Source organism: Aotus nancymaae, unplaced genomic scaffold (assembly GCF_030222135.1).
Source record: "Aotus nancymaae isolate 86718 unplaced genomic scaffold, 86718_ANA_hifiasm-v0.15.2.pri h1tg000049l, whole genome shotgun sequence".
Lineage (NCBI taxonomy): Eukaryota > Metazoa > Chordata > Mammalia > Primates > Aotidae > Aotus > Aotus nancymaae.
Genome location: NW_026988463.1, coordinates 26,299,319 through 26,311,822, shown reverse-complemented (window position 1 = coordinate 26,311,822; position 12,504 = coordinate 26,299,319). Strand labels below are relative to the sequence as shown.

At 48.0% G+C, this 12,504-nt stretch overlaps 1 protein-coding gene across 2 annotated transcripts in view; it reads right to left on the bottom strand.

Moving 5' to 3' along the window:
• The window catches only part of SBK1 (SH3 domain binding kinase 1), a 61,169-nt gene that overhangs the window by 46,437 nt on the left and 2,228 nt on the right, over positions 1–12,504 (bottom strand). The gene's annotated exons all lie outside the window — the stretch shown is intronic.

The following is a 12,504-nucleotide window of genomic DNA, read 5'->3' as shown; positions in this document are numbered from 1 at the left end:
CAGGACTTTCTCATGGGCATCGAGACTCTGGCGTCTCCTCCTGACCCACATCTTGAGCCATTTCTGAGCCCCCGAACAACGCTTCTTGATGGAATTGGCTTCCTTCTCTCTGCTCTGCAACTTCCGGTCTCTTTCGTTTGTTCTTATTATCTCTGCTTTTCTTATATACATAGAGTAAATATACTTTTAATTTTTATTCAAGTTAGATATGCCCATTGCTTAGAATCAACACACGGGGGCAGCCTCACCCCCATTTCTCACTGTTTTTTTTTTTTTTTTTTGAGACGTAGTCTCACTCTTGTTGCCCAGGCTGGAGTGCAATGGCGTGGTCTCGGCTCATCGCAACCTCCACCTCCCAAGGTTCAAGCAATTCTCCAGCCTCAGCCTCCCAAATAGCTGGGATTACAGGTACGCACTACCACATCTGGCTAATTTTGTATTTTTGGTAGAGATGGGGGTTTCTGCATGTTGGTCAGGCTGGTCTTGAACTCCCAACCTCAGGTGATTCGCCCACCTCAGCCTCCCAAAGTGCTGGGATTACAGGCATGAGCCACTGTGCCCGGGCTTTCACATTTTTTTTTTTTTTTTTTTAAGAGATGGGCTCTAGCTCTGTCACCGAGGCTGGAGTGCATTGGTGCAATCACAGCTCACTGTAGCGATCCTCCTGCCTCAGCCTCCTGTGTAGCTGGGACACAGGCACGGGACACAGGCACAAGCCCCATGCTTGGCTAATTTGTAATTTGTTGTAGAGATGAGGGGGTCTCACTATATTGCCCAGGCTGGTCTCGAACTTGAGGCCTCAAGAGATCCTCCTGCCTCGGCCTCCCATAGTGCTGGGATTACAGCGTGAGCCACCGCGCCTGGCCCCATTTCCCACTTCATAAGGACAATCATCTCAACTCTTTTAGCTCATGATTAGTCATTTTTACCTCCGCATTTCCTACATAACATGTTTACATTGCTTCTTTTCCAGTTTTAGGCATTCCCTACCAACCTCCCACTTTGGGAGAAGAGGATTTAGCTCCTTATGTCCCTCCACTCCCTCTCCCTCCCACTCCCACATCCTGTCCCACTCACATTACAGTGGCATCATAACATTGGTAAGACTGGAAATGTTTACATATTGTGGAAACCTTATTTACAGCTCTGTGTGGAACGCTATGATTCCTTTCTTTTTTCCTATAATAGGCTTTACATTTTAGAGCAGTTTTAGGTTTACAGAACAATTGAGCAGAACATTTTTTTTTTTTTTTTTCTACATGGAGTCTCGCTCTGTCACCAGGCTGGAGTGCAGTGGCAGGAATCTCAGCTCACTGCAACCTCCGCCTCCTGGGTTCAAGCGATTCTCTTGCCTCAGCCTCCCAAATAGATGGGACAGGCACCCACCACCTCGCCTGGCTAATTTTTTTTGCGTTTTTAGTAGAGATGGGGTTTCACCATGTTGGCCAGGCTGGTCTCGAACTCCTGACCTCAGGTGGTCTTGCTGCTTTGGCCTCTCAAAGGGCTAGGATTACAGGCGTGAGCCACTGCAGTCTGCCTGAGCAGAACATGTTTGAATGACCAAGAAAGAGACTTTCAGTTTTATAGTATACTTCCTCTACTCCCACCAAATTTCTCCCACCACTAACATCTTGTATCGGTGTGGCGCACTTGTTAAAATAAATGAACCAAGGTAGACACATAGTTACTAACTAAAGTTTGTATGTTACATCATCGGGTCTCACTCTGTATTGTAGAATTCCATGGGGTTTAACAAATACATGTTATAGGTCCACCCTCCCGGTATCATACAGAATAGTTTCACTGCCTTCGAAATCCACCGTGCTCCATCTCCTCATCTGTCCCTCTCTCCCACAAGGTCCGTGGCAACCACCGATCTTTTTATTGTCTCTTTAGCTTTGGCTGTTTCAGAATGTCATATCCTTGGAGTCAGAGAGTACTTTTCAGACTTGCTTTTTTCACGTAGCAATACACATCTAAGGTTCCTCCACATCTTTTGGGTGGCTTGATGGCTCATTTTATCACTGAATATTCCATTGTATGAATGTACCTATGGAAGGGCATTGATATTGTGGTTTCTTACAAGTTTTGGCAATTATGAATAAAGCTGCTATGAATATTCATGTGCAGATATGACGCCAAAAACACAGGCAACAAAAGCAAGAATAGACAAGTGGGGCTGGGCACGGGGGCTCTTGCCTGGAATCCCAGCACTGTGGGAGGCAGAGGCGGGTGGACTGCCTGAGCTCAGGAGTTCAAGACCAGCCTGGGCAATGCAGCAAAACCCCATCTCTAGGAAAAAAAAAAAAAAAAAAAAGGATAAAAAGAAATAGGCAAATGAGACTCTATCAAAGTTAAAAGCTTCTGCTTAGGAAAACAAACAAACAATCTACGCAGGGAAAAGACGACCTATGGCCGAGTGTGAGCGTGATGGCTCACGCCTCTAATCCCAGGACTTTGGGAGGCCAAGGCGAGCAGATCACCTGAGGTCATGAGTTCGAGACTAGCCTGGCCAGCATGATGAAACCCTGTCTTTACTAAAAATACAAAAATTAGCTGGGCATGGAGGGGGTGCCTGTAATCCCAGCTACTTGGGCGCCTGGGGCAGGAGAATCGCTTGAACTTGGGAGCTGGAAGTTGCAGTGAGCTGAGATTGCCCCATTGCACTCCAGCCTGGGGAAAAAGAAAAACTCCGTCTCAAAAAAAAAAAAAGAAAAAAAAAAAGAAAAGAAAAATCTGAAAGAGAGGCCAGGTGTGGTGGCTCACACCTTTAATTCAGCATTTTGGGAGTTCAGAGTTGGGGGATTTCTTGAGGCCATAAGTTCGAGAGATCCTGTCTCTAAAAAAAGAAAAAAAAAATCTCAAAATATTATTAGTACTCCTGTGTTCATTACGACAATATTCACAATAGCCAAATGTAGAAACAACCCAAATGGGTTGAATGGATGAAAAAAATGTGATCTATACTTACAACTGATTACTACTATTAAGCTTGAAAAATATTCGACAACAGGCCAGGTGCGGTGGCTCATGCCTGTAATCCCAGCACTTTGGGAGGCGGAGGCTGGAGGACTGCTTGAGCCCAGGAGTTCGAGATCAGCCTGGATAACATAGAGAGGCCCTGTCTCTCTAAAACATTTAAAAATTAGCCGGATGTGGTGGCACACATCTGGAATCCCAGCTACTCTGGAGGCTGAGGTGGGAGGATCTCTTGAACCCAGGAGATGGAGGCTGCAGTGAGCTATGATTGTATCCAGTAAGACCATGTCTCAAATAAAACAACAATGTATCATACATTTTAAAATGTGTTAAAAGGACAAATCTCATATTAAGTGTTCTTACCACAGTAAAATAAAACATACAAACATTCATGTGCAGGTTTTTGTGGGCATAAGGTTTCAGCTTATTTGGGTAAATACCAAGGAACACTTGGTATTTTCTGCCATTCTATGGCTTCTCTTCACGTTCTCTTAGCAGTGTCTTTTGCAGGGCAGAAATTTTCATTTTAATTTCTTTCCCTTTTTGTTTCTTTCTTTTTCCTTTTGAGACAGAGTCTTGCAGTTGTCACCCAGGCTGGAGAGCAATGGCGTGATCTTGGCTCACTGCCACCTCCTGGTTCCAGCAATTCTCCTGCCTCAGCCTCCCGAGTAGCTGAGATTACAGGTGCCTGCCACCACAGCCGGCTAATTTTTACACTTTTAGCAGAGATGGGTTTCACTGTGTTGGCCAGGCTGGTCTCGAACTCCTGATCTCAAGCGATCCTCCTGCCTTGGCCTCCCAAAGTGCTGGGATTACAGGCGTGAGCCACTGCGCCTGGCTTATTTTTATCCTTTGGATGGTCACTCCATGGACTCTTTTAATCAGGAAACTCAGGCCCCTCAGTTCTAAGAAATATTGGAAACATTTCATTAACTATTTCCTCTCCTCTACTGTCTTTCTAGAGCTCCTTTGTGCAAATGTGAGATGCCTGCATGGGTCCTCTAACCTTTCTACCCTTTCTTTCCTATTTCCCATCTGTAGTAGTCATCGAGGTGCCTGCTTGGTTCTCCCTTCAAGAAAGAACCTGCTATTTGGCTTTGAGGATTGCAGTTGGCTGACCGCCTTCAACTGCAGCGCCTTTGAGATCTGCCACAGCATTTGAGCCCAGACTAAGGTCTTGTTGGGCAGCTCCAGCCAATGACTTAGGACAGTGGGGACAGTGGGGACACTGGGCCTGGTCATTGCTGTCCAACTTAGGGCTCCTCTCCTGGACGATGTTTGCGCTTGAGCTCCTCCATGGGTTGGGCAAGACCGCTGGATCAACATCAAAGTCACTGCCTAGCTCTTTTTTCCTTCTTTCCTTTCTTTTTTTTTTCTTTTCTTTTTGAGATGGAGTCTCGCTCTGTCACCCAGGCTGCAGTGCAGTGGCACGATCTTTGCTCATTGTGACCTCCGCCACCCAGGTTCAAGTGATTCTCCTGTCTCAGCCTCCCAAGTAGCTGGGATTACAGGCATGTGCCACCATGCCCAGGTAATTTTTGTATTTTTAGTAGAAACAGGGTTTTGCCATGTAGGCCAGGCTGGTCTCAAACTCCTGACCTTAGGTGATCCATCTGCCTCACCCTCCCAAAGTGCTGGGATTACAGGTGTGAGCAACCACGCCCTGCCAATAGTCTTGATTTCTGGGTAACATAGTGAGACCGTGTCTTTACCAAAAAAAAAAAAAAAATTTTTTTTTAAATTAGCCAGGTGCACACACCTATGGTCCCAACTACTCAGGAGGCTGAGGTGGGAGGATTGCTTAAGCCCTGGAGGTGGAGGCTGCAGTGAGCCATGATTCCAGCACTGTACTCCAGCCTAGTCAGCAGAGTGAAACTCTATCTCTAAACAAGAACCAAAACCAAGAAACCCGCAGAACTATTACTACTATGTTTAGATATTTAAGAAAATATACTACAACTATGAAACAAAAATGAGATGCTATTTGCCAGGGGGAGGGACCTCCAGGAATGAATAAAACAAAACTGTTTTGTAGACAGGATCTCACTGTGTTGCCCAGGCTGGTCTCAAACTTCTAGGCTCAAGGGATCCTCCTGCCTCAGCCTCCCAAGTAGCTGGGACTACAGGTGCATACCACCATGGTTCGTTAATTTTTATTTTATTTTTTTCCAAAATGAAGTTTCATTCTTGTTGCCCAGGCTGGAGTGCAATAGCATGATCTTGGCTAACTGCAACCTCCGCCTACCAAATTCAAGTGATTCTCCTCCCTCAGCCTCCCCAGTAGCTGGGATTACAGGCATGTGCCACCATGCCTGGCTACTTTTGTATTTTTAGTAGAGATGGGGTTTCACCATGTTGGTCAGACTGGTCTTGAACTTTTGACCTCAGGTGATCTGCCCACTCTGGCCTCCTAAAGGACTGGGATTACAGGTGTGAGCCACTGTGCCCCCGCCAATTTTTAATTTTTTTAGAGACAAGGTCTTGCTCTGTGGCTGAGACTGGTCTTGAACTCCTGGCCTCAAGCAATCCTCCCAGTTCAGTCTCCCAAAGTGCTGAGATTACAGGCAGGAGCCACTGCACCTGGCCTCAAGGACATTTGAGAATTTAAGCCCTTCTTACCCCAGTCCTCCTGGGGTTCCGCCCCAGCTTTTCTCTTATTTCCAGAGGTACTTAGGCTATTAATGCCGGCAACTTTGGGGGATTTTGCGGTGTGAATTATGCTCCGTGGCCTGTCGTAACCCCAGTTTAGGGTTCACTTAAAGTGCAAATTCCTCAGCCTGCTAAGTCAGTTTTTAACCAAGTGTTCATTTACCTTCCAGATTCCAAAATGGTGTTGCTATGTTCTCTTTTTTCAATTGATTCGTTCTTGCTGCTTCATGCTGTGTTAGGCAGAACAACGGCCCCCTGCAAACGTCCATGTCCTAATCTCCGGAGCGGTGAACATGTTACCTTCCGTGGCAAAAGGGACGTTGCAAATGTGATTAAGGTTAAGAACCTTGAGAAGGGGAGATTAGTCTGGATAATTCAGCTGAGCTCAATCTAATCACATGAATTGTGAAAACCTTTCCCAGGTGTGGTCAGAGAAAGTGATGTGGCCGCCAGCAGTGGCTCATGGCTGTAATCCCAGCTCTTTGGGAAACCGAGGCAGGAGGATCACTTAAGCGCAGGAGCTCGAGACCAGCCTGGGCCACATGGTGAGACCCCCCCCACGCCCCAACCCCCGCCAATCTTTATAAAAAGTAAAAATTAGCTAGGGTGTGGTGGCGCATGTTTGTAGTCCCAGCGACTTGGGGGCTGGTGGTGGGAGGACCACTTGAGCCCAGGAGGTCAAGGTTGCAGCAAGCCTGATTGGCCCATTGCACTTCTGCCTGGGCTGCAGAGCAAGACCCTGCTGAAAAAAAAAGGGATGTGACGAGACATCAGAGATGCTACTGCGTTGCTGGAGGGAGGGGGCCATGGGCCAAGGCATGCAGGTACCTTCTGGAAGCTGGAAAAGTCAAAGAAATGCTCCCTGTAGCATCCAGAAAGTCCTTCCAGGAAGAGTTGCCTAGAGCGGTCCTGTCAACACTTTAATTTCAGCTCAGTGAGACCTGTGTCAGTTCTAACACATAAAACTATAAGAATTAATTTGTTTGGTTTTAGGCAACTAAATTTATGCCAATTTGTTACAGAAGTAATAAAAGACTGATGTGCACACCTTTAAAAAATTCATTCACAAGCTGGGCGTGGTGGCTCACGCCTGTAATTCCAGCACTTTGGGAGGCTGAGGTGGGTAGATTACCTAAGGTCAGGAGTTTGAGACCAGCGTGGCCAACATGGTGAAACCACATCTCTACAAAAATACAAAAATTAGCTGGACATGATGGCAGGTGCCTGTAATCCCAGCTACTTAGGAGGCTGAGGTGGGAGAATCGCTTGAACCCGGGAGGTGGAGGTTGCAGTGAGTGGAGATAGTCATTGCACTCCAGCCTGGGTGACTGAGCAAGACCCTGTCTCACACACACACACAAAAATCACTCACAGCCAGGCGCAGTGGCTCACACCTGTTAATCCTAGCACTTTGGAAGGCCAAGGCAGGTAGATTGTCTGCGCTCAGGAGTTTGAAACCAGCCCAGGCACACGGTGAAACTCCATCTCTACTAAATATATAAAAAAAATCCGTGGAGCAGAAGGGCAAAAGCTCGCTTGATCTTGATTTTCAGTACGAATACAGACCGTGAAAGTGGGGCCTCATTAAAAAAATAAAAATAAAATAAATAAAAAATAAAAAAATGGCCGGGCGCAGTGGCTCACGCCTGTAATCCCAGCACTTTGGGAGGCCGAGGCGGGTGGATCACGAGGTCAAGAGATCGAGACCATCCTGGTCAACATGGTGAAACCCTGTCTCTACTAAAAATGCAAAAATTAGCTGGGCGTGGTGGCGCATGCCTGTAGTCCCAGCTACTCGGGAGGCTGAGGCGGGAGAATTGCCTGAACCCAGGAGGCGGAGGTTGCGGTGAGCCGAGATCGCGCCATTGCACTCCAGCCTGGGTAACAAGAGCGAAACTCCGTCTCAAAAAAAAAATAAAAATAAAAATAAAATAAAAAAATAAAAAAATTAGCCGGGCATGGCAGCATGTACCTGTAGTCTCAGCTACTCGAAAGGCTGAGGCAGAATTGCTTGAATCTGGGAGGCGGAGGTTGCAGTGAGCCGAGATCACACCACTGCACTCCAGCCTGGTTGACATAGTGAGACTCTGTCTCAAAAAAAAAAAAAAAAAAATCCTCTCACTATCCTTTTTTTTTTTTTTTTAAGAGACAGGGTCTCCCTCTGTCACCTAGGCTGGAGTGCAGTGGTGTGATCATAGCTCACTGCAGCCTTAAACTCCTGGGCTCAGGTGATCCTCCCACCTCAGCCTCCTCAGTAGCTGGGACTACCAGCACGTGCCACTACACTCAGTGAATTTTCAAAAATTTTTTGTAGAGACAGGGTCTTGCTGTGTTGCCCAGGCTGGTGTTGAACTCCTGGGCTCCAGTGATCCTCCTGCCTCAGCCTTCCAAGGTGTTGGATTACAATCATGAGTCACTTCACCCAGCCTCATTATCCTTTCAATGGGGCTTTAGGATATGGAGAAGCTACACGTGTGTGTTTAATCTACCTTCTTTAACTGCATCAAACCTGATTTTATTTCCACTGCTTCATGATGCATTCTTTTTTTTTTTTAATTGAGACAAAATCTCGCTCTGTGCAGTGGTGTGATCTTGGTTCACTGCAACTTCCGCCTCCCAGGTTCAAGCAATTCTCCTGCCTCAGCCTCCAAAGTAGCTGCGATTACAGGTATGCACCACCATGGTGGGCTAATTTTTGTATTTTTAGTAGAGACAGGGTTTCATCATGTCGGCCAGGCTAGTCTCGAACTCCTGACCTCAAGTGATCCGCCTGCCTCCACCTCCCAACGTGCTGGGATTGCAGGTGTGAGCCACCACGCCCGATCTCATGATGCTTTCTTACCAAAGTCGCTCTTGACCTCTACATCACTAAATCTAATCGTTTAAAAAATTATTTATGTTTTTAATGTTTATTTAAGTATTTTTTAGAGATAGGGTCTTCCTCTGTTGCCTGGGCTGGAGTGCAGTGGTGCAGTCACTGTAACCTTGAACTCCTGGGCTCAAGCAATCCTCCCATCTTAGCCTCCTCCCAAGTAGCTAAGACTATGGGTGCATGCCGCCATGCCTGGCTATTTATTTATTTATGAGATAGAGTCTCGCTCTGTCTCCCAGACTGGAGTGCAGGGGTACCATCATTGCTCGCTGTAGCCTCGACCTCCCAAACTCAAGCAACGGTCCCACCTCAGTCTCCTGAGTAGCTGGAACTACAGACATGCTCCATGATGTCCAGCTTTTTTTTCTTTTCTTTTTTTTTATAGCGATAGGGTCTTACTATGTTGCCTAGGCTGTTCTCAAACTCCTGGCCTTAAGTGATCCTCCTGCCTCTGCCTCCTCAAGTGCTGGGATTACAGGTGTGAGCCACCACACCAGCCCTATTTTTTTTTTCTCACTTTTTGTAGAGATGGGGGTCTCCCTATGCTGCCCTGGCTGGTCTCGAACTCCTGGGTTCAAGCAATCCTCCTGCCTCATCCTCCCGAAGCACTGGGATTGCAGGTGTGCTCCAATGCGTCTGACAGCTGAATCTAACCTCGTTCCTCTGGACTGTTCCCATCTTTGAGCTGGTGGACCACGCCCCCTCTCCTCCCGACACTTCCTTGGTTTCTGTGACTGCACACGCTCTCAGTTTCCCTCCCACTTTCCCAGCTGCTCCTTCTCTGCCTCCCTCACTGGCTTCTCCTCCACATGATCTCAATACCGTGGAGTCCTCAGGGCCCCGCCCTGGAGCCTTTTCCCTCCCCTCTCTCCTGCGTGATCTCATGGCTCACAATGCCACCTTTTTGCCAATGACGAGAGGCTCCTCTTCTGAACGCCAGACTCTCATTATGAAGTCCTCTCTTGACATCTTCATTTGCACACCTCACCTGCTTCTATCTATAGCAGGATTTTTTTTTTTTTTTTTTTTTTTTGAGATGGAGTCTCACTCTGTCGCCCAGGCTGGAATGCAGTGGTGCAATCTCCGCTCACTGCAACCTCCGCCTCCCGGGTTCAAGTGATTTTCCTGCCTCAGCCTCCCTAGTAGCTGGGACTATAGGTGTGTGCCACCACGCCTGGTTAATTTTTGTATTTTTAGTAGAGACAAGCCTTCACCAGGTTGGCCAGGCTGGTGTCAAACTCCTGACCTCAAGTGATCTTCCTGCTTTGGTCTCCCAAAGTGCTGGGATTACAGGCATGAGCCAGTGCGCCTGGCCGGGATTCTTGATGTTCTTCTCACCAAGCCTCTTCCCTCCTTCGAATCTGCCCATCGTCCATGCATCTCTGCAATCCCCAAAGCCCAGATTCACCCTGGATTCCCTTCCTCCTCTAATGCACCAGAAAATGCTGTGGATTTATCTCAAATGTTTGCTGTTATTTATTTATTTATTTATTTATTTAGAGACAGGGTTTTGCTGTGTCACCTAGGCTGAAGTGCGGTGACACGATCACAGCTCACTGCAGCCTCAAACTCCTGGGTTCAAGCAATCCTCCCACCTCAGCCTCCAGAGTAGCTGGGACTACAGGCCCATGGCACCATGCCTGGCTAATTTTTAAATTTTTCTTTTGTAGGGACAGGGTCTCATTCTGTTGCCCAGGCTGGTCTGGAGCTCCTGGGCTCAGGCAATCCTTCCGTCTTGGTGTCCCAAAGTGCTGGGATTACAGGCATGAACCACTGTGCCCAGTCTCCTAAATATGTTCAGAGAGCACTTTCTTACTTCCCCATCTCCAAAGCCGCCCACCACCATGACCTCCACGTTGGCGTCCTCTATCCGTTCTGGCCCATCACCACGGATTCTCCCGAGCATAGCCTGAAATATCCTTTAAAATGTCAATCAGATTATACAACTTCCCCCATTTAAGAGCTCTCAAAGGCTTCCCAAGTCCATCTGGAACAAAATCCATGCTCCTCACCATGGGTGCCAAGGCCTGCGTGGCCTGGCTGTTCCTGTACCTCCTGGCCCCCTTCTTGTCACTGTCCCTGTCATTTGCTCTGCCTCGGCCACACAGACGCGTTATCCCTCGCCCTCCTCGTGCTTCTGTCTACCCGTTGCTCTCAGTTTGCTTTGCCTGAGCTGCTGTCACCACCCCTCTCTCCACTGCTGGCTCCTTCTCATTCTCTAGGTCTCGGATGAAACGTCTGTACCTCTCTGTTTACCGTATGCAAAGCGGCTGTCTCCACCATCCCTGGTAATTTTCTTCACAGTGGATTTTGAATCTTGATGATCTGATCTGTTCACTTGTGTTTTGTTTGACTCCATTATTAGACATAAACCCCTTGAGAGCAGGGATGGTATTTTCAGTCCAGTTTCTGGTGCTAGCCCACGAAAGGTATGCAACGAAATTTATTGAGTGAATGAATAAATGAGCACATCGAGCATCAATTTTGTGCTGGATGCTTTCATGTAGACTGGACTGCATTTCCCAGCTTTTCTTGCAATGAGCTGTTCTGGCCAATGCTTGTGGGCAAAAATGAAGGAGACCACTTCCAGCTTTGGTTCATAAAAACCTGCGATCCCCACTCTTTTTCTTCATCTGCAAGCTGCATGCAGTGGCCGTGGGTGATGATGGAGTCACAAGATGAGAGGAGCCTGGATCCCTGAAAGATCACATGGAGCAGAGTCTCTTCCATCACCACCCCCGCAACACACACCCTGAACATAAGTCTCTTCTGTGTTGAGCCATTATGATCGCCAAGCTTATTTATTCCAACAGCTTGCCTCACCTTAATTAATACATCAAAACACCATATGTAGGTGGCTGGTGAACATCACTGTGGGTGACGAGTTTGCTGACAAATTTTCATCAAATGCAGATGTGTTCTCTGTGGGGCTATCTCTTGCATCGTCCCACAACAGAAGCCGAGGGCACGGTGCTCACACCTTTATTATAGCATGTGGCACTGTCTGTTGGAGCGTGTGTTGTTTTGTCTTCGCTAGGCTGCGAGCCCCTCCAGGGACATGGCTGTGTCACATTCATGCAGTGGCCTCAGCATCCAGTCCCCAGGGGAAATGTACTGAATCCACAAAGGAGTGAACTGGTCACCTGCCCCCCTTTGTTGCCTTTCTTTCCCTACAAATGCCTGAGAAAGTCCAATTCTTTAATTTTACAGATACCCAATGAGAAGAAGTGACTTCCCCAGGATCACACAGAAGAGGGATGCACCAGAATTAGCCTGCCCAGGGCTGCTAAACGTGGCAGCCGGCTATTCTAGGAGTGAATCCTGGAGCCTTCCAGGGGCTGGAGCAAGGCTGGGAGAGGCGGGGTGGGGTTGGGCGGGGGCAGCCACAGATTCCTCTAAGCCCCCAAGGTGACCCCACCCAGCCTCACTGCCCCACTGCCCCTCCTCCAGCAGCAAAGAAACACTCCAGCGCCTTCCGTCCCACCCTCCCCAGCCAGCACTGGCTCCCGCAGCCTGGGCGGACACATCACTCAATATTTTTAGCTTCACCACCTGGCACCTGTGGTCACTGTCTCTGCCCAGCCTGGCCCCATCCCCTCCCAGGTCTTAAAGGGCCAGAACCCACCGGCTAGAAAAGAGACCAGCTCCTGCAAACATAGGCTACCATACTCCCAGGGAAGGAGGCAGACAGACATCCCCTACAGAGAGTCCCCAGAATCAGAGGTGGGAGATGAAGGGATGAGGGAGGAGGGGGCAGGATTTCACGGCTGCCAACCCTGAGGCCTGTGCCTGTCTCTTTCTGAGGCTTCCCAAATGCTGCTTTGCTTAAATTATTCACTAGGAGGAAACTGATCAACATCACACATCCATCCTAAGACTCGAAGCTGCAAAATCTCCAAGGCAGGGCCTGGGAGTGTGGTGTTTTTTAACAATCAACTCAGATTATTCCCATGCCCTCTCTCTCTCTCTTTCTCTCTTTTTTGAGACAGGGTCTCACCTGTTGT